Below are 23,085 nucleotides of genomic sequence, written 5' to 3'. Positions count from 1 at the left end.
TATATATATATATATATATATATATATATATATATGTATTAGTTGGAGCAGAGGGTTAAGGGTGTGAGTGCACTTCCTCTGGTACTGGGTTTTATTTTCTTGGCCTGCATTTGCTCCCAGATCACCACAGAAAAGAAACTGTGTGTCCAATATGCCTATCTGGTTAACAAATGAGTATTATTATTATTTGATGTAAATGGGGAAAAGACCCAGAACTATGCCTCATGGGACACCATTATTAACATTTCTTTGTATTGCAAAGGTACCATCACCCCTCATTTTGTTCTGTTTGTGAGGAAGAACAACAACTGGAGAGATCACAGGGGTTTATCACCAAGAAATTACAGGGTCCACAAAACAAGTCTTACGCAGAAAGACTGAAAGCCCTGTCACTGTATTCTGTCTCCTACAGGTTGCTAAGGTGTGACCTGTACCTGGCTTACAGGGCAATCTCTGATCCAGCCCTGTTGGAAATACTACACATTCATAAATTAAACTGCATGAGAGTCAGTCACTCCAGGGATCTTAACCTAGCCTCTGACATGAACAGATCATGTTGGAGAGAGAGATACATCTCTCAGAGACTGCCACTTCCCTGAAATAAGCTTCCAATTCATGTGAAACAGAGACCCTCCTTGACCCTCTTCAAATGCAAAATAGATCAATGGATGTGTGTTTGCAAATTCACTCCTGGTATGGCACCCATGTCCCTCCTTGACAGAGGAAGTCAGTATTACCTACCATTGACCCTTACCTCTGTAATCTTCACTCAACTAACCACCGACAATTGGGGAAACTCAGGATAAATATGACTAGGCTTATAAGGGCTATATTGCCATTTGCCTCGTAACTTTCTATGTATGTATGAACTTATAAGATAGCTATTCAATGGATTATATGCAAGTTAATGTTTACTTGGGTAAACATAGGTAATTGTGTATAGATAGTTTTTTGTACCAGGACAGCAGTTGGATAGATGGGTTCTTGCCCATGGCTTCAGTAGCTTTTTAAAGAAGTTATTTATCTTGAGTAAACCGGATCTACCTTTCATAAAACCAAACTGATTAGGATCAATGGATTGTAGGTCATCAATTTTGTTATTTAGATTTTTGAAAATGATGCATTCCATTACATTGCAAATGATACTGGTAAGACTAATGGACCCATAATTCCAAGAGTGTTTGTTGTGGCCACCCTAGTATAGAGGCACAGCTGTGCAAGGTGTAAATAGCTAATAGTGTGCTGGATGCAATCTCCCAGTGTGGTGCCCTCAACCAAAAAAAAAAAAAAAAAAAGAAAGAAACTTTTTGCTGGATGTGAACAGAGACAAAAGAAAAACTCTTCTCCTTCCCAATGTGAAGAGAACAAAAAACATCAGCAAGCTGCTTCCATAATTTATACTACAGTTAGAATACATACATATACTACAGTTTAAAAAACAGGCTCTTCTACTTTTAAACTCCAGCTACAGTGTTTTAGTTTGAAAAAAGGGTATTTTCTTCTTGAAAAATCAAGCAAACAACTTGCTACAGTTTCTATCACACACAGAGTGCTACAGTGCTCAGTTCTGACAATAAGTGGAGCAATAATTCCAGTACGCACAGCAGAGATGACAGGATTAAGCAACTGTGCACTAACACTTTGTGCCCAGGACAGCTGCCCCCCCCCCCCCCCCCCAAGCTATGCTATTGTTAATGTGTAGTTCTCTTGGCATCTGATAATAATCATTGGATAGAACAGTGCTGAAGAGGTTTACAAGAGATTGAGATAAGATCTAATTTGCACTGATTAGGTGACAGCTAGGTGGGTTTTGGTGCCCATAGAGAAGGTGATTTATTTTTGTACAGTGCTGAAATGACTTGCTTTCAGTTAATTATTCAAAAGGGGTAGTTAGAAAAATAATTTAAGGAATGGGGATGTATGTTGATGAAGTAAAATTATAGCTGAATTTCTCTGCTAGGATATTGGTGATAACCTCTGGCTAAAGGTAAGTGATATCATTAGAGAGCAGTTTGGTTCAGTACTAGATTTTGATTCTTGAGTTTCTAGACAGTGAGGCATGAAATGGGGGACAAATGAATAAAAGAAAAAAAAAACTGAGATGACAATGACAGGGTAAAAAGGAGTGAAGCAAAGCATATTAGGACCTGTCAAGAAGACAGGATAGGTAGCAAAATCAAGTGACTTGGAAGACTTCTGCAAAGGGAATTTGCTCCCTTACTGAAAATGGCAGGTATTTTCACTGAAAGTAATGTGAAGTTATCTCCAGATGTATTCCATGGAAAGGAGAGAGTCTGTAAATCTTAATGGTAATCATGTCTAAAGTTGTGCAGTACACAAAAAAGTAAAGGAGGTCTCATAGATACAGACAACACTGAGCTAAAAGAAAGGGTGTTAGTTAGGTGTCTGTAAGAAGATAGTCTCAGAAGGGAAGATGCTAAGCTATAAAACATGCAATGAGGTGTAGTTATCAGATGTTGATGTAGAAAAGTAAAACAGCTTACACAGGACTTGAAACTGCAGATTTTGAATAGGTGCTTCCTTATATCTGGCAGACTAAGGAAGGGTGAAGGCGCTTATAGGAACGGAAGCTATAAGGAAGGGTAAGTTGGAGAATGCTCTGGCCAAGCATATAGTGGAGAACCCCAATCATGGTTTCCTGTTTCTAGTCATAGATCAAGTTAAATCTGATGGGAGGGGAGGGACTTCGTCTCTCCTACTGAAGAGTAGAGAGTTGTTATGGCAACTCAGGTTAGATGCCTGTCATGCCCCTGGCATCAATGGCATGTCATCCATATCATGCCTATTAAAACTCAAGAGGTTGAATAGATAAGCTACTCTGTAGCCCTCACTAGTCTTTTCTGGTTTCACAGTACAGTTAATTTGTTTATTATATTTGTTTGTCCATTTTGCCTCATTTATTCATTTATTAATCTATATACATTTCTCTTTGTCTCTTTGGTACAGCCTGTTTTCTATCCATACCTAGTACTTATACGATAGACTTAGATTGGCATGGTATCTCATTCAGAGTATTTTTACAACATATGTATTATGTCAGCAGGTGTTATATTTGATAGACTTTTTACCCTAGGAGATGTAGGGGGAAGTCAGGGGAAGTTTAAAGCATTTTAGATTAGTATATCTCCAGCAAGCCACAATCGGGAGACACATTTAAATCGAGAATAGACGCATTTCACTACAGAAAAGTATTACGAATCTGTCAACACGTTCCAAGTTAATAGTACTAATATGGTAGAAGTGTCCGTGATTGTCCCTGAGTTGTCATAGCCTTGTCCCTGTCACTGTAGAAACGAGTCCCCGAGTATTACAGAGGTCCGTACACATAAGTACACCAACCGTCATATCTGTTGACAGGACTATTGCATACCTGTAGTGAATTTATAACTGATGTCCAGAATAATATTCATTGTATCTATAAATTAATGAAATAGTCAAATGGGAAGGGAAGCACGATGAAGTAAAATTATATATATATATATATATATATATATATATATATATATATATATACATATATATATATATATATATATATATATATATATATATATATATATATATATATATATATATATATAAATATATATATATATATATATATGTATATATATATATATATATATATTTATATAGATAGATAGATATGTAAGGACCGCCGAAAGATGAAAACAAACATAAGGGTTGTGAAGGGAATCCAGAACAAGTAAGGAATTATAAAGAGCTTGCAGCGTATATCAGATAAAGCTGCACAAGTGTGAGTAGAGCACCACTCTTCACACCAGAGGCAGGGTTACACCAGTGGCCATAACATCATTGAAGTGCTACATCAACATTGTAAACAGACGGAATGTAGTACATGTTGTGACCACCTACACTTGTAACCCGCAAATCGTTCGCAATCCATAACACCAGGAAAGGCACGTATGTGCAAATATGAATGGATGGTGAGCCTGTGAATGCACAAGGCGGTACAAAATGTGTGTAGGGCCCCAACATTCTGGAGAGGGCAATGTGTAAAGGTGTGTCATGGCTGCGATATCAGGTGTATAATGGCTGTTATGCGTGGAAACTCAACACGGGTGTGCTGGAGAAACTATGGATATGCGATTATGGACACAGGAGTGCTAGGGTATGTTGCGCCGGGTGCAATGGAGCGGCCCGTGGAGGTCAGCTAGTACGTAGGTGCGATTCCCAGTTAGAGCGTTGTTTGCGTGAAGACATGCATGAATGGGCGTATCGTTGTCGGACGTTGTGCATCAGGGCTGGCAGCCCGGCACGTAAAACCTATATGCCACCCATGAGCAGAACGGAGTTCTGCTGTGACAACCCCAAACCAGGAAAAGCAGAAAGACACAACTACATGAAGACATCAATATGTTGACGTACAATCACAGTAACACAAACACTCATTCTATCAACAGTAATAATATGAATGTGCACAGAAACAAACACAGTAGCAGGAATAATAGGCTGCGCATATGAGTAATAGGTCGAATGACACTGTATCACATCCCAGTTAGCAGTGGCACCCCAGACATGAAAAACATGCGACATCTGTCCGCTGTATAACGTGCAATATACTGATCACAAGTTCACCGGAGTGAAGTGTCGGTGTCATAATGACTAAGGCAATAGTATGCTGTTGAAGCAGAGATAAAACGGACACACAGATGTATATATAGATGTCTGGGAAATGTATATATATATATATATATATATATATATATACATATATATATATATATATATATATATATATATATATATATATATATATATATATATATACATATATATATATATATATATATATATATATATATATATATATATATATATATATATATATATATATATATATATATATATATATATATATATATATATATATATATATATAGATGTATATATACACAAACAGCAGGTATTGATATATACACATACACACAAAACAAAATATATATATCAGTGTAGATATACACATGTACATAAATAGGTTACTTCACAGCAACTAGGGGTAACATATTTACAGCCCGGGCATATGTGACTGGGAGGTCCAATAAATAAATGTTGTACCCCCCACACTGCCCAGCTAGGCCAGTCAGACATACAGACAGGCAATACAGATCAATACACTGCCGCTGTCCAAAACACCGGTAGGAAAGTACCAGTGGGAGAGATCTGCAAGGTCTGCACTTTAAACATGGATAACGGTGTCCCTTGCAGGACCCCAAAAATTCAGGGTACGTGTGAACCTGCTGACACTAATATGAGCAGGATGTAGGTGTACATGGAACAGTAGGTTGTGTAAGTGTGATAATACATGGGTTGACAAAACGTACGACCTGTGTCTCGAGAGAGGGAGAGTGGGCAATGTGTAGGGGTGTGCTCATACCCCAGCTGTGCTCGCAGTAAGTATTTGTCATGACTGCTGTAGAGGGGTGCCAGGTAGGTGGACCATGGGTATGCAATAATGGGCTTAAGTGTGCAGGTGCTGGTTGACAGAGATGTGGTAGGCCCGCCCAGTGAAAGTCATTAATATTCCTATGTGGGCATAGCATACACCTACACCTCCCAAACCTGAAGAGCACATCTACCGGATAGTCTGTAAACCATCGGGGGAATACATAGAGACCAAATCAGTGCCGTTTACCTGATTAGCATGGATGTCCATGGTTATGTATCAGAATGTAACAAAGTCCAACTAAACACTTCCAGAACTAGTGATATTAGGTGGACAGGTGGCAGAATACAGGTAATGACAGATGACAACATGTATGAGTCATAAACAGCATGTACCTTGACAAACGTGAATGAATACATATGCTCTGTGACTGTAAATGTGTCTAGTTAATAGAACCAGTCATCTAAATGTGTCCCACAGGGTGTTATGCATTGTTCCTGATACAGTGTTCATTCACACCCATTGGTATGTGAGTTCTGCTAGTGACAGAAACTGCATAATTTGCTGACCACCTTAGGTAAATGATAGCATAATAGAAGTGGTTCAACACCCATATGCCTGCGAGGGACACACCCATCTGGGCAGTTGTGTCCTGCAAAATGACAGTTATGGCACATGGCCTGTGAGTTTGGGAAAGGAGGCTATATAGTGTGTGTAGTGGTGTCAGAAATTAATTTGTTGTATCAGAAACAGCTACATGTAATAGGAAACAGTATTATCAATTATAATGCTACATGAATAACCTTAACGTATGCAAACCGTGGAAGTCACCAGTTTACTACTGGCTGTGGGTATGTGTTGCCTTGACACATGTGATAGCTCTACATATAGGGTCTATAGGGCTGCCACCATTCTGAATGGCCAAAGTGGAATCTGCTCTGTAGAAATGTCAGACGTACCAGGGCAGAACATACCTACAGCCAAGCATAGTACAGAAATATACATATTGGCACAAAGCAAAGCGTAGTCTAGCAGCAGTAAAGTTTCTTATGCTACTACATATAATATATTGACGTGTCAGGTATACAAGACCTATGACAAGCAACCAGTACAGACACATACAACATGAGAATTTCCCCTAATCAGGACAGTTGCAATGGCTAGAGTATTGTCCATACCTCTCAACTGTCCCTGAATTTCAGGTATGTCCCTGAGTTTGACTGAAAGTTTAACTCTGTCCCTCTTAATCCCTCCTAAAATTAGTGACTTTTGAAGGAAAGGTGGTGAATTACACTTAATGACTAATGACAGTAAGTAAGAGTTATAAACTTCTTTTACTTCAGAAAATGTGTATTAAGTCATATGCTCTGATTCTGTCAATGTTTCAAGTTAATAGCACTACTTTTGTAAAAGTGTCCCTGATGTTTTCTTGACCTGTCCCTGATTCTGTAGAAATGTGTCCCTGATTGGTGGAGAGGTCTGGTATTGGCACATGTGATATGTCTAATGAGGGACTGTCCCATGCAAATTGGGAAAGGTTTCACTCCTACAGTTTCCCGTCGTGCAATCTGAAAGGTGGAAAACATACAGTAGGTATGCGGTAGCATGACTCGGCGGACAGCTGCATTAACAAAATCCTAGTCACATGTCAGCATTGCAGAGTATCGGTTCCCATGTATCAGGCAGATGGGAGCAGATTGTATGAGGAACACACATATAATATGATGACATTACTGGACAGGCCGCCGAATCCGTACAGTCGAACGCCTGCCGTCACCAAATGGTTACACATACCCGATACTGTAGTCATGTAGTCCGATGTAATACACATCACAAGGGATCGCACACACCCAGCGTGAGTGACAAATGTAAGCAGAAATGTCGGTGAGCGAGCGGCTGTAAGCGTGTTTGTCTACCAGTATGCCAGTAGTGCACTGTCAAAGAAATGTGGAGTCTAAATGGGTATAAGGTGCTGTGACCAGAGGTCAGCAGTGCTTAACACTGTGCAAATCCACGCACAACTGCTCCCACTTGCTAGAATGTGCCTTACCCAGTCCGTATCCAAAGGCGTCGGTCTGTCTGCAAACAAAGAACTACCCTATTCATGTGTTGGTAGCAGTACCCTGCGCACATAGCTCATGTGAATTAGCAATAGACCATGGCATATGTACAGACAATAGACCACAAACACACCATACAGTGCAGTCATCCAACAGTATAGCAATGTACTGGCAGATATGTCCGGACCACTGGTGTATGCATGCCTGGCCGTCCTGTGTTTCAGTGTGTGTGAGCATGCCCAGTATGACTGTTACGCATGTTGTCGACCGACATTACCATCATACCATCATGTGTGTGAGCATGCCAAGTATGGTCAACTGTATCGCATGTGTCACATGTCCAGATAGTTAGTACTGTGTTACTAACTACTCTGTTCTACATAGACTGGTGTCATGCTGTGTCTGCAGGGTAGCTAATGGTCATGTGGCATTGACAGTTGCTACATGTCTACATAGCGTGGGGGGACATCCAACCACAACCACAGTCCTACACAGCACCGTGGGTGGCGCACATGACTCTCACATGTGTAGGTTTGACGGGGGCACAGCTGACAGTTGTACACATCTGCTGCTACTGTACAGGTATGCCAGGTACTCCATGTCAGTGTGTGGACCTACCTAAATTGCTGGTTGGAGGGATATCAGTGTACTTCAGTTCCCAACTTTAAATACCAGCACAGTGGTGTTGGACGTCCTAGCTTACATAACCTACATCAAACTGCCTGGCCTGCTGTAGTCTGTGTGTGTCTTGGGGGTTGGGGTCATTCATTGGGCATATCCATAGGCCATTGTATATCATTTGTCTGTATTGGTCCACATCTGTCCAGCTGCATGGAATGTGTGTGGGCTGTACGGACACACATGATGGTCAGCCCATAATCTGCAGTGGGTTAGGACACCCTGTGTACTACTGGCTACCATTGTGACCCCGTATGTGCTACAGAGGTCATGGTGCCACTATGGATGTGTACTGTCTGCTGCCTTAACATTCGGCCACCGCAGTCACTTGTATGCTCACATACATACCATAGCAATGGGTAAATACACATTCTAATACAACTGCCAATTGTTAGGTCAATAGACATACCCTGGGTGTGTTCTGGACTTGAGGACGGTGCTGGAGAGCTGCCTATGTCGGATGCACACAGTGCACCTCCTATACATGGCCGAGCACAGGTAGTGTCATGTTTGGCATCCATTGTACTGTGTGCGGGTCAGAGAGGGGAAATCCGTGGGTACCTATTGTGTCAGTGCATATGCTTTGTGTTGCCTCTTTGCCAAGGGCAGGTCATACTGTGCATGGGCTTTCACCGACTGTGCCCTGCTCAGGTAGTTCCTTCACCAAGTCACACTGTGCCTGTACAGGCCTTGGCAGTGGTGTTGGGCTGTGTGGCCCTGCCCCATGCTGTTCCTGCTGCAACTGTTACTGCAGGATAAGATTGTGTAGCATAGCAAATACCATAACAACTTGTATGCATGTAGCTAGTGAATACTGCAGGGCTCCACCGGATGTGTCCGGATACCAGAACCGTGAACTGAGCATCCCAAACACACGCACAATTATATGTCTTGCCTGTGCATCTGCCTCATTATGGTGTGAGTGTTCAGGTATGTGTGCATTGCTGATGGGTATCATCAGCCACGACACCAGTGTTTACCCAGCATCCCCCACTAGGAGACTGTAGGGGATGTCCATATTGGCATTGGTGTGGTACAGCTGTGTCAGAAGCCATATATCGGAGTCATCATAGCTTACAGGGCAGACAGCACACACATTCATTCTCATGCCCTGGCCATCACATATGGCCTAGCTGTTGGAGGATATGCCCCTGCAGTGACTGTAGGCCCCACCCCGCTCACCAGGTGGTGCTTCCATGTGTATGTGTGTGCAGGCTATAGCACCCAGTACCCCAGGGTAGTCATCCATGTGGTTGAACTGATGCATATTGCTGGTCTACTAATCACGTGTGGTGAGGACATGTACGTGTTCACTAGCATGTGTTGACATGGCGTCTGTGAACTGGTGCAATGCTCTGGATGCAGATGCCTGTGAGATACCCATGATATCCCCAGTTGTGCTGTGTGAGGTACCTGTGGCTAGTACACCTAGGCCAACACATACTGTGGTATCCACTGTGATGGGTTTCCCTCGGCCTGTTTGATGTGTCAGGTGTGGCAGGCACAGGTCAACAAGCCGCTGTAGGAGGTCTCTGTTCACCCCATAGTGCTCCACCATCCCCAGCCCATGTAGCCCCTGGTAAGTCACCCTGGGTTTATAAAGTCTTATGTCACCCCAGTAAGGGTTGTTCGGCAGCATACACATCCTCACTGCCACAGCCTCCTGTACATGTTGGTATATGTTGCCTGCTGCAGCCCTTCTCATTTGGTTGGACTGTGTTGTGAAATGTCCCTGCAGGTATACACCGGTGGTGTAGAGTGCGGAAGAAACCTGTGTGTATGCTGCTTGCTCACATTACCGTACTGTTCAGGTGCAGGCTGGCCATGTCATCTGCTGATTGTGCTGATCAACACCTGTTTGTGCAGCCTGTACACCCTGACTACTCCACCACTGCTGTCATCCCTCCCAATGTCCAAAAAAGACGAACGGCTCAGGCAAGGAAAACTACTGCACACAATTTTATTACGTTATGTCACCAGGCAGGTATAGACACACCCCTAGCTTAGGTATGCTAAGGCAGGAGCACTCCTAGGCACAGTTCTGTAATGTACTTACAGTATGCCTGACCCCCGTCCCATGCTGTCAACTATATTCGAGCCCTGCACCCGGCTGACTACACACATACACTCCAGGGACCTGCATCACACCCTGGTGATAAATGGGATACACTATTGTCAACCTCATCTGCATAGTATAGTCTTCTAATGAATAGTTATATGACCCATACCGAATCTCCAAATTAATAACCACTGCTCAGTGTCGCTCAGATCCGTACACAACTGGCAACAGGTGCCTTACTATCACCATATTCGATGTCCCATGGTCTTTCCAGCAGAAACATAACTGGTGTCTACACGACTACAACCCATGACCCTGCACACTACAGACGATGTGCATTACCACCATGCCATGGCAGATATACATAGATCCCAGGTTATCACGTACAGATCATCCGGCAACAAACATTCAATAGTGCTGATGTCCCCAGACATATATGTTCACACCTATGTCTATCTCTATATCTACCTATATCATATATATATATATATATATATATATATATATATATATATATATATATATATATATATATATATATATATATATACATATACACATATACGTGTACACACATCTGTAGATATTGCATTTATATCACAACAGCGGACCACATGACAGCAAAGCATTAGACAGGAATGAAAAGGAAACTACATGTGCCACCTGCATCATGTAGTGTTGTTACTATCAAGGCATGTGTGTTTTGTTGCATCACACGGGTCTGACCATATCAAGGGTAAGAGTATGGCTGCTGACATTTACTCACCAGACCCATTGGCGAATGTATGTGTTGACAACCCAGTGTCTGGCAGAATATGCGGGCTGTGGACACTATATAGGTCAGCAACAAAACACACTGAACACATCCCGCAGCTAGCCACCCACAGATACTAACACATACGGTTTGACTGCCAAGCACACACACCTGCCATGCCTTGGAATCGAGCACCTACCTGCCTAGTCTACCACACTACAACATTATGCAGTAACAGAACGCGCTATCGAGTTTCAGCATCACTGCGCTCCCACAGGCATACTTCTAGGTGGATGACATCAGCAAAGGCAAAGACGCCAATAGGGAATGTATGGGGCGTGAGCCATCTAAAAGCATTACTCTGTCCCCAGGCAGCTGGAAACACACACACACACTTGGCAGGGCTGGGAGTCGAACATACACCTAACTACCTTATCACACGACAGCATTACGCAGTTACAGAACACGCTACTGAGATTACTGGAACACAGTACTCCCAGAGGCATACTTCTAGGTGGATGACATCATCCGCAGAGGCAAAGACGCCGATAGGTGATGTATGGGGTGTGAGCCATCTAAAAGCATTACTCTGTCCCCAGGCAGCTGGACACACACACACACACACACACACACACACACACACACACACACACACACACTTGGTAGGGCTGGGAGTCGAACATACACCTAACTACCTTATCACACTACAGCATTATGCAGTTACAGAATGTGCTACCGAGATTACTGGAACACAGCACTCCCAGTGGCATACTTCTAGGTGGATGACATCATCCGCAGAGGCAAAGACGCCGATAGGGAATGTATGGGGTGTGAGCCATTTAAAAGCATTACTCTGTCCCCAGGCAGCTGGAAACACACACACAGACACACACACACACACTTGACAGGGCTGGGAGTTGAACATACACCTAACTACCTTATCACACTACAGCATTACACAGTTACAGAACGTACTACCGAGATTGCTGGAACACAGCACTCCTAGAGGCATACTTCTAGGTGGATGACATCATCCGCAAAAGCACAGACACCGATAGGGAATGTATAGAGAGTGAGCAGTCTAAAAGCATATTACTGTCCCAAGGTAGACGTAGACAAAGACACGGCAGTGGTGTGAGCGGGACAACTGCCTATCTACAGAGCACTATCACAGCACTACATAGATACGTGATGAGCCACAGACAGTACACTCTTCAAGACAGTCAACCAGTGTGTTCAATGTAGGAATCCATCCCGACGTGGTGTATGGACATCTGTTGCCTGGATGACCACCATCGCTATAAAGGATGTCAATGGCCATGCCCATACACAGAGGCACATAACCGACACAAGGTGTCACTGGGCATGCTCACAAACTTAGTATCACACATCCGTGTGGAATGTACTGTGTGTCCATCTACACAACGGCGTACTGAGCATGCTCACACACTTAGTAGTAGCGAAGAGGTGTCTTGCATGCACACGGATTCTAAACACGGAAGGGCACAGTTTGGTGTTACTGTCCCCACGTACATGAAGGCCACTCACATGTACTGACCAGTACACACTCAAGAGCTATCACAGATATCTCAGGTGCAGATCACAGTGGTAAATGCCACATTCTACTATGTAGCCCTCAGACATCACCATGTCCTTGGACCAGCAACACACAGCCATACATTACTACAACACCATGTGACTCATGACCAGTGGACTGTTCATAGGTCTACAGCAACTGTGCAGACTACACATGTACTGACAGGGTTCCATCATGTGTTATGCAGTGCAATGATACCACTGTTCATAACCAGGTTGGCTCTACACATAACAGGGGCCCTGGGTCTTACACAGCTGTAACAGATGACTGTTGCTGTACACCAAAGAACACTCATGTTTGGATATGACATACACGTAATCGCAGTGGATATGTACATGGACCACACACACACAAAACACATATGTACATAGCATAGCTTTTGCTGTCCTCCTTGCAGACAAGTGGCTACAGCAATCACACACATGCACATGTGAAGGTAGGTCCATGGCTGTTGAATGCCAACAGTACATAAGGTAGCAATGTTGACCGAGGTAACATTCCCTATGTACTAGTTACCCATGACAACCATCATATCATACAACAGTCCATGTGTTATGTATGTCATCACACATGTCCACCAATTGCAATGCATACAAACATGGCTACATGACAGGCATGTAGGGCCAACACACATGTACATGTAGTGGTGTGCATGCATCTACCATGCATGGGCAGTAGCTGATGTATGTAATTCATCTGTGCCTAACTACAACATGCAGTTGCAATGCAGCCCTATCACTGGCACCTGTATATGGTGAAATACTGACAGTATGGTAGGATGTACATCAGTTATGGATGGATGTGTGTACATAAAGTTGTGATCCACCTTTGCAGATGGATGTTTGCCTAAGACAGCTCACAGGTGTGTCACAAGCCATCCTACCATTACATGTGCAAACAGTACGCTATGTTACTGTTACTTGAAGGTGAAGACATACAACCTACACAGCGGTCAGGGTGTTAATGACTGTAAATCACTTGACACCTGTAACACTTACATCCTTCCGTGTGCATATAGCAGCACAATTGCCGAAGGCAGCGTTGGTACACATAATGCGGCCAATACTGCTGCATGTCTGTCAGATGTATCATAATATAGCAGGTGTATCATTCACAGTACTGCCATGTGTGTTTGCTTGTGTGACCATATATGCCATGTATGGTGGGGAATACATCTCAATTGTTACACACCCCTGTACACTGTTATAGAGATCTGTACATGCTGCAGTGTAGAAAGCATGATGTAGGCAGGGGTGCTGTGTGTATCACACACATGTCAGCTATCTGTATGTGAATAACATTTGTGGACTCCACAGTGTGTGTGTGTGTGTGTGTGTGTGTGTGTGTGTGTGTGTGTGTGTGTGTGTGCGTGTGTGTGTATGTATGTATGGCTGTCTGGTGCATGGAGTGAGGGTGTATGCTACCATACAGAACAGACAGGATCCCTAACCCCTCATGGTGATGCAGTCTACTACCCTGTTGATCCCATCGGTCTCAGCCTTACTGGCTACCTGTACATGTTCATTCTCTGTGTCACGTCATGTGGGTGCACAGTACTGTGAGGGTGATTACCACATAGGTAGGGGTCCTCACCTCAACACTATCGAGTGTGCGTTATAATGTTGTTCACCCCGTGAGTGTGGGCATGTTACTGTGTGTTTCTGTGTATGTCTGTGTGTGTTCTCATCCTGTAATGTGACAGGCTACTACTGCTACACAGTGAGGCCTCATGCTATAAAGAGGCCTCTAACATTATCATAGGCCAGACCGCTGTGTAAACCCCCCGCACCATGTCACCATACCTGTGATGTGACCTGGTATGGATGTCATGTCTCTAGCCGCTGTAGCCTATTAAACAGCCCACATGTTTCTGGATCAGTAGATGTGTGGACATCTGTGGAATGGTAGCCTTTCTAACAGTGAGGTTGAGGCTACGTATAGCATGCTGGTATTGCCATACATGCCTGTGAGTACTCCACATTTACACATGTGAAACTGCAAACACTGCTACTTATTGACATATGCAAGTAGACCTTAATGAGGGAAGCAGGGCATCATTACCAACATGCTGTTACTGTTGTTACCAAGACACATACTGTGAACATACAACAATGCACTCCAACTGCAAACAATGTAATGTAATGGCACATGCAATTAGACCTTAAGGAGGGAGGCAGGGCATAATTACCAACATGCTGTTACCATTGTTACCAAGACACATACTGTGAACATATAACAATGCATTATAAACCTTACTACATGGTATGTCTGGTGCGTGTCAAGAGTACACAACTAATGTAATATACACTTACCTCACTATTCTGTTCACCCTGTGCATCAGACCATATGAGCATGTCCCTGCACCGATGGTGTGGATGACAGGGATGTGGCACAGGCATCATCATATGCACAGGGTGATATGTTTTCCAGGGGCATAGGTTGCACCAGTGGATGACATCATGTGTGTGGGTAAGGGCCGGTGATCTGATTGGACATGTGTGGTCATTATGCATGTGGCTGTTGTGGTGCCCTACAGATGTTTCTGCTGTGTGCGTGTATGTGTGCACATAGTTCTGCCTTTTGTCAGGCCTACACAGAGGTATTATTGACAGCTCCAGATTGTACAGACCAGGATGTACAGCTCACTGTGTACGGCCACCACCACGGTACCTATGCCTGCCAGGGGTTGCACGGGCACTACCAGGCGGAGGTACAGATTGGCTATTGTCCAATGAAACTTGTCCACTGGAACCGTGTCCCTGCTGGGAATGTCCAGGGCCACATCCACGTGGCCTGCTGTGTCCTGGTGTGGACAGCGCAGCACCAGCTGCACTGCTACTGCTACCGGCACTATGGGAGCGGGCATGTGAGGTGTCTCATTCACGTTGACTAGCACAAGGTGGTGTAGCTGGCCTACGTCCATGTGGCCTACGCCTCACTCCTACCAGATGTTCCAGCACAGACAGCTCACGCTCATGGATTGCCATGCCATGGTCAAGGATTCCAACAATGTCACCCAATCGCCTGTCCAGAACATCAGCAATCTGCTGTTGAGCATTTGCCAATGCCTGGATGTTGTCATTTAGAGTACGGATAGCAGCCCTCTGAAGCGTCTGTCCTTCTGTGTTCTGCTGTTCAGCACGTGCCTGTGCTGCCATTACAGTCTGAAACATGCGTCTGGTGACACCAGCTGCTGCACTCTGTCCTGCAGGTGCATGTCTGCCAGAGGTCCTCCTACGGGCAGCACTGGCCACATGCCTGTGTGGCAAATCTGCAGTCATTACACTGACACCATGGTGTGGAGACACACCTTCTGTAGCGACCGCACATTCCTGTTCCAAGCTAACACACGCTGACTGTCCTTCCTCTATGGCCACTGGTGATGGGGTATGTGTTGGCATGAGAACTGTGTGTGGGGAAGAGGGGGACATAGCTGGTATGGCAACCACTGGCACAGATTCAGCCCCTGACAACCCTGCCTGTACCTCATGCATATGTTCATCACTGCTAGTATCTGTGGGGATACTAACATCAGATGGACCGCAGGAGGGTAATGCACCTACATCACCTGTGAATGCAAAGAAAGACTCTACATTACAATAGACTCACACAGACACACAGACACACCATGAATGGGATTTGACAGATGGCATGCACCATGCATGTGATACAGCAGACGGCATGCAGCTCAGACATTAATAGTGGTAGTTAGCATACCTCCCTGGGTTGCACACAACAGCAAGCAGGTGTCATATCAGTAGCCATGCAGTTCACACAATCATGGTAGTAAGCATGCATCCCTGTGATACACCATGTGGACCAGCACAGGTTAACAGTACACATGGCTGAAGTGACCTTGACATGTAATCTGCTGACGTGTGCATTGACATGCATACATGTCTGACACAATGGTGTCCTGACACATGTACAGCGTTGTAATGGGTATCACATTGCAGTGTTGTCTGTATGCCCTACAGATAGAATGCACTTTTAGCAAATGTGCATGAGCATTGAAGGGTAGTGTGAGGCGTCTACATTGCTATACAGTGTGAAGTACAGACACTGTGCCATTGCATGGCATCATGAGGCATCTATATTGCTATACAGTGTGTAATATGCACACAGTGCATAGCCATAACTGTGTGCATACACATTACATAACTGTGGATTGTGACCCATGTCGCTGAGGTGTATACACACCAAACCATGCTGTGTCATGTGACAGGTCACTGGAAGATCTACGGATGACAACCCTGCACAACTACTACAAAGTCTTAGCTGCCTGGCAACCATGTCCACACATGGCAGACTTGTCAATACACCATGTCCCACATGACATTAATGTACCACACACATGAGGTGCACGGCTGACAGTGATGTCCTACAGCAGCAAGGGAAATGTATGGTACCTGTTGCCTAATGTGGTGTCAATGTCTGTGGAAGCTGTACAGGTGACACAATCATGATGTTCAACACATCTTATACGGTCGAATTAAGTGACACCTCCACTAGCTGTGCACAGGCTTTTAGGATGTCCAGTGTTCCACATCAACTATATAATCAGTCAACTAAGGCTATAGTTGGACCATGTGTGGACAATGTCAACAGGGTGTATACACATCACAACTATTGTGTGGTTACATGTCTCTGGCCATCATCCATGGCCATGTGTGAACATGTGTTGGCTGAATGTTTGTGATGGCCATCTATCTCACATGTCTGTGTTGTCCCATATGACATACACCCATAGATGTCAAATATGTCACTGTCCACAGGGCTATGCAGACAATGGGTTGCATGTTTGGTATGTGGGGTATGTATTATGGGATAGTGACACAATATTGCAGCCGGTCATTACATGTCTGGGACATGTCAGATGGCACATCACAATGTGTGCACTCATTGCAGGGGCATATTACACAATGATGACTCCTGTGGGCTGCCCATATACCAGCTCACTGTGTGGTACTGTTTGCGTACCACACATGTTTTGTTCCAATGTATAGTACATATGCCTACATTGAACACCTCCACCATTGTATGCATAGCTGTCCACACATCTAGCAATACCAGATACTGTGGTTTCATGTCAGTGTTTCATTTAGTTTGTATATATTGCACATGGCTAGCCAGTGTGAATGACGACAGATGCGACCTGTATATCATGACTGGACCATGCATTATGTGTACATGTGTTAACTGGCCACATGGCATATAGATATATGCATTAACATGCCTGATACTGACAACTGTCTCACCTGCAACGGACTGATGTCTGTGCGGCATGCCAGAGGTACCTGTATAGGGGTGACACAGCAGTTTGAACATTATCCATGACTGTATGACAGCCACAGGGTGCACTGTGCATGTTAACACATTTGCCTGTACAATAGCATATAGTATGCACATGTGTGCATACACAGGTAGCATACTGTAGTATGTGGCATGTGTGTAAACATACCTTGCATATGATGTTACATTACATATTGTACAGTGACACATGCAACTAAATGAGATATAATAGTCATATGTGCAGTAGTGACTTACCAGGCAACTCCAGGCTCATTGGTTGGGAGACACCCACCTCCATGATGGCAGCTAGTGTTTGTGGATGCTGTTCTGAGGGTGTCCCCAGGCTGGCCAGTAGCTCCTCAGTGGGTGTGAGTGGGGGCTGGGTTGGTGGCTCACCACCTGTTCCACCTTGTTCCCTGGCGATTGCATTGGCATGCTATTTCGCATGTCATATCAGGTCCGTGCAGTGTATGCGCACCTGCTGGTAGGTGCGGTTATGGCCACCCACATCATTAACCCTCCTGCAAAGGTCCTGCCACAGGTCGGCACGCTGCTGGGCATGCTGTGGTACATGGCTGAACAACACCTCGTAGTTCTCATGGAGATATGGGATGAGGGCATCATCCTCCAGGCGGCTATATGCTGGCAGACGTGAACGAGGCATTATCTGGAAGACATAATGATGGAGACAGGTCAAAGTATCACAGAGATGTACAGAGATACAGCTGCACATACATTTGTATTAAATCTAGTACATCTGAACAGTTATCTTTGCAAATCATCATGGCACTGAAATGACTGACATGTTTGTGTCGCACACATGTAACACCCGTTATGCATTGGATATCATCACCATATATGTGTGTCACCTCATTAAATTGTTCATACTCCATGTGAATGCTGTCTTGATGTGGGCATGTCTGTTTGCCTGTACTGGTGTTTTTACCTATCAGCACATGCCTGGATGTGTCCACAATAATGCTGTTGACCTTGATGCTGTGTATACATCACATATCAACACATACACTGCCTTAATGGACATGAGCAGTGACAATGCACACATATGCATGGAAACCTTTACATGCATGTGTTTTGCCATATACATCTACACGGCACTGTACAGCAGTTCAACATCCTGCCACGTATCGCCTGTGTTGCACATGTGATAGACATGGGACAATGGCTAGCCAGACGTCATTCGCAGGGATGGTTATCAACTATAGCATGTACAGGCAAGGTTTTCTAGCTGTATCCGACAGCCATTTTGCCACCGCGAGGTGCATCAGTGCCACATTACTGATCCAGACAGTTAATAATACATCTACCATGCGGTCATCGCACCATGTATGACAGAGATGACATGTGCAGCTTTGATGGACAGGGTTGCATGGTATGGCAGGAGTATGTAACATGTATGGCACAGGAATCTGTCCAGCATGTGGTGATCCTTGTAGTAGGACGGAGGCTGTCCATGACGTATGTCTTTCAGATCAGGATATGTATATGTAGCATGTCCAACATCACAGTCATGTCTTTATGCAAGGTAACCAGCATGCTGCATAGTGGAGGTGAGGATTGTGAAGGCTGGAATCACCCATCCACGCATGGCCAATACCCCTTAAAGGTGATATGTGATCTGATATTGGTCACCCGAGTGCTGAGTATGCCTGTCCAATGATCTCCATGCTCATGGATGGCACCCTGTCATGACATGGGTGCCTCATATGACTACCTAATAGGCCTGGAGACATCACCAACTCAGGGAGGTGAACTGCACAGCACCATCCCTTACACAGTGTCCATAATGTTGACCGCTGCCTAGGTGGTAGTTAATGGGTACAGGGTTATTCACCTAGCGGTGACAATGCTATTATCAGCTGTCAGGTTGTGCACATATGTCACACACCTCACCCACAAAGCCCATTCTGTATGTTGTCCACAACACAGACAGCTATTGCTCCTAGATCATGGCCATTCACATCCTTACATACTCAGATGCCTCACATTTGTCTGTGTGGTATGGGCTACAATGAGGGGGGAGTACACAAAATTAACCCTGTTTTACTGTAGCTGCCACTGGTGTGATATGCACATGTCACTCAGACACCTGTTGTAGTGTTGCTTCTGTCAACAGGCCACTGGTAGAACACTCCTGTGACATACGAAGGTACATCTAGTGTTCTCAGTGTAGCTGGAACATGGTATGGGTGATGATGTCCTATGACCTGTCACAGGTATGCTATGCAGTGTGAAATCATCTGCACTGTCATCTACTTCTGTACTGCTAACATCTACATTGATAAAGGTTCATAGACTTGCAGACCATACTCAGCAGGGTAATAGTGCAGTGCCTCCAGTTATGACTGTCGTCTCCACTTGTGGGTTGCAGTGGGTTGATATTATCCAACACTCTATCTGTATTGCATATTCATGCTCAGCACTTGTTCAGAGCATGTAAGCACTTCATGAGCTACTAATTACTATAGCACCCATTCCAACTCATTTCTTACAAGTACACTGTCTGTCCTTACATTTCCAGCTTGCTTACAGTACAACAGCTGTTGTACACACGTAACTCACATATCTTGTGAGACATGGTTGAATACACAGGCATGTTCAAGTGTCACTTACCAGTGCCATTGCCTGTCTATACGATGAATATGGCAAACATGATCGAGGTAAAATAAAAACACTTTAATTTAGCTTTCATCTGGCAAACATGGCAATAGAGCAATTGTCTCATGTACACAGTCAATGCTCACCTCCCAACATACGACACTACAGCCTGTGGGAGATGCACATATGTAGCCATGCTGGGGGTAATGCTCTCACCAACCCAGACTAAACCTGACATTCATGTGGGGACATTTAACATTTGCAACACACCCCACTCATCACATAGTCTCACTAGATCTCCACCACCACAGGCCACACATAGTATGAGTACGACATTTGGAGAACCTTTCCATACACTGTGTAGGCACCAAAGGCAGCCCCCATTACCAAACACAACAACAATTACTTATAGCCCACAGACTCATGTGTGCCCATCAACTACAGCCAATAGGGTGTTATAACATACCCATCACACCGGTCATATGTGACACTGTAGGTGGTCACACTGATACACCAGGGATCACTGCAGTGGCTGTACTGTACAGAGGTGCAGGTAACACATGGCTCTGCTGTTCACAGACAGGACACTACCCTAGAGAGGTGCTGCCGGTGTAAACACTGTAGTTGGGCTTACACGTAGACTTGCCAGACAGTATAGTACCTCACTATGAACCTGTGAAGCTTTTACATGTCCTTTGTTCATGGTTAATTGAGTAGCTCTTCCATTTCGATTAGCTATCATGCTGTTACTGTGTCCCGTGACTACAAGCCATATGTATCCTGTTATTGTGTATTGTACATGCCAATAGATGATACATTTTGTTTGCATGATACAACAGTTATGCTGTGTAGAATATCTGACATATCTACCTACAATACTGTACATTACACATATTTTACACATTATCCCATAATGCAAAGCATACTTGCACAGCAGGACCACCTTAGGCAAGTTATTGTTGTTATATGCCCATACACATGCCTACTGTGACAGTATATCAACATATACTATCCCCTGCTATGGCACGTACTTGTTGGACATACCCTACCACTGATGGCGGGTGGTGTGGAATTGTTCTGTTTAAAGTCCTCATGTAACATCCCTTGTGGTGTATGTGATGTTTATCTTGTGGCCCACAGCAGGACACACAATTTCTACAAGTGTTACTATGCTCAACAAGACATCACTACATAATACCTTTTCCCACTTTATGCATTGCGTACACTTTTAATTAGTACAAAACAGGCTCTACATACACTAACATACTGAGTGTTCTACATACCTTGTTAGCATTCCGAATCTTCGTAAATACCTCTCTTACACCTTTACTGTTTAAACGGTTCTATGGTATGAGCATACGGTTTGAATGTATGGCAAGTCTTCCTTATATACGTCGATACCTGTAACATGTGGTTTCCTGCCGCCGATTGGTGTTCCTGAGTAAATTATTACATGCACATCAGCTGTGCAGCTACTCCATTCACCAATTACGCGGCAACAGTGGGGTATAATTTAATTCTCCACTTGGGTGTTGTCCTTTTGCCCTATCTTAGGGGAGACGGCCTGTATGTGTTTTGTTGTGAGGAATTGCAACTGCTATTTGTAGAGACACGGATATTTTGAATTCATGTCCCCTGTGGATTGTGTGTGATGGCTAGAGTATGTGGTTCTACATGTGAGTGTACCTGTCATCTCAACCATCTGATAAGGGACTATTGCAAACAAAACCTGTAACATTGCTGTCTGTTCCATTATACAACAGCTACGATTTCACATGGTGCCTTTACAAATGTGTCTCTCACAAGGTATGTTAACGCTTCTGCAGATGTAATTGAGTGAATGGATGTTTGTGATGTTATTACAGTCTGTATTGCAATTGTTTTGGGTGTGGGGGAGATGTAGGTGGGTGTACATAGCATATACAGGTTTGTGCGGACTGCATTTCTACATATTCCATATATGTGTGTGGGCTCCTTCCCTAATTGAAGACCTATCACTTAGTAGACTGAAATATGGTTGTTACGGGCTTATACATTGAGCCATTGTTAATTGGTTTCTATATAGTATGCAGGTGAGGTTAATACTTCCATACCTCCAGAAATACAGCGATATGTAAAGTAATGTTACTAAATGACAGCTGTCTCGTGTATTTCTGTCACAGATATTTGCACTCATTGCAGTTGTGTTGGTGACTGAACCTCTTTGGCATGGGTTGCCACCTTTTCAAATGGCCATAGTGGGACATTTGCAGGACACACATCGGTGTTTACAGGCCGATACATACCCATGGTCAGTACACAGGATAGAACATACTTTTATCCTGAATACATACTTATTCTTGTAGCACTTTAGCTACTTATCATGCTTCATGTAACATTTACATTTTGTAGATACAGGCATAACTATTTAATGCAACTATTACATAATATATGGGACATAATTATGTCCTACAATCTCGGACATTTGCCCTTTTTAATATTTTTTGTCAGGACACAACTGCCCAGGGAGGGGCTGTCCCTCTTAAAGTGGGACAGGTGGTAACCGTATGCCTACAGCCAGCTATAACCACACCTACCATAATGATCTACCTCTGAGTTAGC

Source organism: Protopterus annectens, chromosome 5.part0 (assembly GCF_019279795.1).
Source record: "Protopterus annectens isolate FY-2018-M chromosome 5.part0, PAN1.0, whole genome shotgun sequence".
Lineage (NCBI taxonomy): Eukaryota > Metazoa > Chordata > Ceratodontiformes > Protopteridae > Protopterus > Protopterus annectens.
The sequence above is the reverse complement of the archived record's forward strand: the minus strand, read 5'-3'. Positions refer to the sequence as shown.